The following is a 5,334-nucleotide window of genomic DNA, read 5'->3' as shown; positions in this document are numbered from 1 at the left end:
ATGCCATGCCAAGGCCAAGGCCAGCAGCATGCCATGCCACGGCCAAGGCAGGCCAGCCAAAGCCAGCAGCATGCCATGCCAAGGCCAAGGCCAGCAGCATGCCATGCCACGGCCAAGGCAGCCCAGCCAAAGCCAGCAGCATGCCATGCCAAGGCCTAGGCCAGCAGCATGCCATGCCACGGCCAAGGCAGGCCAGCCAAAGCCAGCAGCATGCCATGCCAAGGCCAAGGCCAGCAGCATGCCATGCCACGGCCAAGGCAGGCCAGCCAAAGCCAGCAGCATGCCATGCCAAGGCCAAGGCCAGCAGCATGCCATGCCACGGCCAAGGCAGCCCAGCCAAAGCCAGCAGCATGCCATGCCAAGGCCTAGGCCAGCAGCATGCCATGCCACGGCCAAGGCAGGCAAGCCAAAGCCAGCAGCATGCCATGCCAAGGCCATGGCCAGCAGCATGCCATGCCACGGCCAAGGCAGCCCAGCCAAAGCCAGCAGCATGCCATGCCAAGGCCAAGGCCAGCAGCATGCCATGCCACGGCCAAGGCAGCCCAGCCAAAGCCAGCAGCATGCCATGCCAAGGCCTAGGCCAGCAGCATGCCATGCCACGGCCAAGGCAGGCCAGCCAAAGCCAGCAGCATGCCATGCCAAGGCCTAGGCCAGCAGCATGCCATGCCACGGCCAAGGCAGGCCAGCCAAAGCCAGCAGCATGCCATGCCAAGGCCAAGGCCAGCAGCATGCCATGCCACGGCCAAGGCAGCCCACCCAAAGCCAGCAGCATGCCATGCCAAGGCCTAGGCCAGCAGCATGCCATGCCACGGCCAAGGCAGGCCAGCCAAAGCCAGCAGCATGCCATGCCAAGGCCTAGGCCACCAGCATGCCATGCCACGGCCAAGGCAGCCCAGCCAAAGCCAGCAGCATGCCATGCCAAGGCCAAGGCCAGCAGCATGCCATGCCACGGCCAAGGCAGCCCAGCCAAAGCCAGCAGCATGCCATGCCAAGGCCTAGGCCAGCAGCATGCCATGCCACGGCCAAGGCAGGCAAGCCAAAGCCAGCAGCATGCCATGCCAAGGCCATGGCCAGCAGCATGCCATGCCACGGCCAAGGCAGCCCAGCCAAAGCCAGCAGCATGCCATGCCAAGGCCAAGGCCAGCAGCATGCCATGCCACGGCCAAGGCAGCCCAGCCAAAGCCAGCAGCATGCCATGCCAAGGCCTAGGCCAGCAGCATGCCATGCCACGGCCAAGGCAGGCCAGCCAAAGCCAGCAGCATGCCATGCCAAGGCCAAGGCCAGCAGCATGCCATGCCACGGCCAACGCAGCCCAACCAAAGCCAGCAGCATGCCATGCCAAGGCCTAGGCCAGCAGCATGCCATGCCACGGCCAAGGCAGGCCAGCCAAAGCCAGCAGCATGCCATGCCAAGGCCTAGGCCACCAGCATGCCATGCCACGGCCAAGGCAGCCCAGCCAAAGCCAGCAGCATGCCATGCCAAGGCCAAGGCCAGCAGCATGCCATGCCACGGCCAAGGCAGCCCAGCCAAAGCCAGCAGCATGCCATGCCAAGGCCTAGGCCAGCAGCATGCCATGCCACGGCCAAGGCAGGCCAGCCAAAGCCAGCACCATGCCATGCCAAGGCCTAGGCCAGCAGCATGCCATGCCACGGCCAAGGCAGCCCAGCCAAAGCCAGCAGCATGCCATATCACGGCCAAGGGCAGCAGCATGCCATGCCACGGCCAAGGCAGCCCAGCCAAAGCCAGCAGCATGCCATGCCATGGCCTAGGCCAGCAGCATGCCATGCCACGGCCAAGGCAGGCCAGCCAAAGCCAGCAGCATGCCATGCCAAGGCCAAGGCCAGCAGCATGCCATGCCACGGCCAAGGCAGGCCAGCCAAAGCCAGCAGCATGCCATGCCAAGGCCAAGGCCAGCAGCATGCCATGCCACGGCCAAGGCAGCCCAGCCAAAGCCAGCAGCATGCCATGCCAAGGCCTAGGCCAGCAGCATGCCATGCCACGGCCAAGGCAGGCCAGCCAAAGCGAGCAGCATGCCATGCCAAGGCCAAGGCCAGCAGCATGCCATGCCACGGCCAAGGCAGCCCAACCAAAGCCAGCAGCATGCCATGCCAAGGCTTAGGCCAGCAGCATGCCATGCCACGGCCAAGGCAGGCCAGCCAAAGCCAGCAGCATGCCATGCCAAGGCCTAGGCCACCAGCATGCCATGCCACGGCCAAGGCAGCCCAGCCAAAGCCAGCAGCATGCCATGCCAAGGCCAAGGCCAGCAGCATGCCATGCCACGGCCAAGGCAGCCCAGCCAAAGCCAGCAGCATGCCATGCGAAGGCCTAGGCCAGCAGCATGCCATGCCACGGCCAACGCAGGCCAGCCAAAGCCAGCAGCATGCCATGCCAAGGCCTAGGCCAGCAGCATGCCATGCCACGGCCAAGGCAGCCCAGCCAAAGCCAGCAGCATGCCATATCAAGGCCAAGGGCAGCAGCATGCCATGCCACGGCCAAGGCAGCCCAGCCAAAGCCAGCAGCATGCCATGCCATGGCCTAGGCCAGCAGCATGCCATGCCACGGCCAAGGCAGGCCAGCCAAAGCCAGCAGCATGCCATGCCAAGGCCAAGGCAGCCCAGCCAAAGCCAGCAGCATGCCATGCCAAGGCCTAGGCCAGCAGCATGCCATGCCACGGCCAAGGCAGCCCAGCCAAAGCCAGCAGCATGCCATATCAAGGCCAAGGCCAGCAGCATGCCATGCCACGGCCAAGGCAGCCCAGCCAAAGCCAGCAGCATGCCATGCCATGCCTAGGCCAGCAGCATGCCATGCCACGGCCAAGGCAGGCCAGCCAAAGCCAGCAGCATGCCATGCCAAGGCCTAGGCCAGCAGCATGCCATGCCACGGCCAAGGCAGGCCAGCCAAAGCCAGCAGCATGCCATGCCAAGGCCAAGGCCAGCAGCATGCCATGCCACGGCCAAGGCAGGCCAGCCAAAGCCAGCAGCATGCCATGCCAAGGCCAAGGCCAGCAGCATGCCATGCCACGGCCAAGGCTGCCAGCCAAAGCCAGCAGCATGCCATGCCAAGGCCTAGGCCAGCAGCATGCCATGCCACGGCCAAGGCAGCCCAGCCAAAGCCAGCAGCATGCCATGCCAAGGCCTAGGCCAGCAGCATGCCATGCCACGGCCAAGGCAGCCCAGCCAAAGCCAGCAGCATGCCATGCCACGGCCAAGGCAGCCCAGCCAAAGCCAGCAGCATGCCATGCCAAGGCCAAGGCCAAGGCCAGCAGCATGCCATGCCATGCCACGGCCAAGGCCAAGGCCAAGGCAGCCCATCCGAAGCCAGCAACATTCCATGGCAAGGCCAACGCAGCCCAGCCAAAGCCGGCGGCATGCCATGCCAAGGCCAAGGCCAGCCGCATGTCTTGCCACGGCCTTGTCCCGCAGCGTGGCGTGCCTTGGCCTTGGGCTAGAACATCGCATGCCACGCCCTTGGCAAGCAATCCTGTCCCTCGTGTAATTGCCATTTGGTTTGGCTTTGACTTACGTATATGTTGCCCTGCGAAATGCTTGTCCCTCGGGTAATAGCCGGTTTGGTTGCCTTTGACTTGCGAACACGTTGCTAGTGCTTTCCCCAGTGGAAGCTTGTTGGGAAAAGTATGTCCCTCGGAAGTTGCCTGTTGCGTTTGTTATTTGCATTCGAGCTATCCGATGCTTGCTGGGTTTCTCTAAGAGTTTTTGCACGTTCGTCGGGCTTTTTAATTATTTATTTACTCATAAAAATTATAATAAAATAAATTAAAAATAAAAAAATAATTAAAAAAATTACTATAATTACTAGTGCCTCATCTTATAATTGTTGGAATTTTTCTAGAATTTTTTGAGTATTTTTAGTAATTTTTATTATTTTTTAAGTATTAAAATTGAAATAAATTAAAATAAAATATTCCGGTGGCCAAATATTTTTTTATAATTTTTTTTATGGTGTATTAAATTATTTCATACAACTTTCATGTTGAAAGTTTTGGCAAAAAACCATTACTTTTTAAAAAAACCCCATTATGACTCCTCGAACATGCTTGATGTTTCCTCCTGCCAGATTGAAAAGGGCTTAACAGGCTATTATAAGGGGGGGGCACCTCCCTTAAGGCTGGCCAGCATGGCCAGGCCACAGGCCACGCCTATGCCTAGGCGGGCGCTTGGCACATGCCATCGCTTGGCTTGTGGCATTGGCTTGTGGCATCGAAACTACATAGCCAAGCACGGGATGCGTCGAGTGGCGGCCCGCGGCGGTGGCGGTGGCACGTTGGCCTAGGGCAGCATGCCATGCCACAGCCTTGGCCAGCAACATGGCATGCCAAAGCCTTGGCCAGCAGCATGCCATGCCCTGGCCTTGGCAAGCATGTCATGCCACGGCCTTGGCCAGCAGCATGCCATGCCACGACCTTGGCCAGCAGCATGCCATGCCCCGGCCTTGGCCAGCATGTCATGCCACGGCCTTGGCCAGCAGCATGCCATGCCACAGCCTTGGCCAGCAGCATGCCATGCCACAGCCTTGGCCAGCAACATGGCATGCCAAAGCCTTGGCCAGCAGCACGCCATGCCCCGGCCTTGGCAACCTTGCCAAGCCACGGCCATGGCCAGCAGCGTGCTATGCCCCGGCCTTGGCCAGCAGCGTGCCATGCCACGACCTTGGCCAGCAGCTTGCCATGCCCCGGCCTTGGCCAGCATGTCATGCCACGGCCTTGGCCAGCAGCATGCCATGCCACGGCCTTGGCCAGCAACATGGCATGCCGCGGCCTTGGCCGGCAGCATGCCATGCCGCGGCCTTGGCCGGCAGCATGGCAAGCCCAAGCCTTGGTCAGCAGCAGCATGCCATGCCAACGCCTTGGCCAGCAGCATGCCTTGCCACGGCCTCGGCCATCAGCATGCCTTGCCACGGCCTCGGCCATCAGCATGCCTTGCCACGGCCTCGGCCATCAGCATGCCTTGCCACGGCCTTGTCCAGCAGCATGGCATGCCCGGCCTTGGCCAGCAGCATGTCATGCCACGGCCTTGGCAAGCATGCCAAGCCACGGCCTTGGCAAGCATGCCATGTCCCTCGGGTAATTGTACAAGTTGCCTTGCGAAATGCATGTCCCTCGGTTAAATTGCCATTTGGTTGGCTTTGGCGTGCGAACGAGTTGCCTGTGCTTTCCTTGTGGAAGCTTGTTGCGAGAAGTATGTCCCTCGAAAGTTGCCTGTTGCGTTTGTTATTTGCATTCGCGCTAACCGGTGCTTGCTCGGCCTCTCTAAATGTTTTCGCGCGTTCGTCGGGCTTCTTGGTCCTTCGGGGGGTGATTCGTTTTGGGGGGCTGGT

The sequence above is a fragment of the Camellia sinensis genome, unplaced genomic scaffold (genome assembly GCF_055761805.1).
Source record: "Camellia sinensis isolate YWXY unplaced genomic scaffold, ASM5576180v1 Unanchor495, whole genome shotgun sequence".
In the NCBI taxonomy this organism is placed as follows: domain Eukaryota; kingdom Viridiplantae; phylum Streptophyta; class Magnoliopsida; order Ericales; family Theaceae; genus Camellia; species Camellia sinensis.
This window is presented reverse-complemented; position numbering follows the sequence as displayed.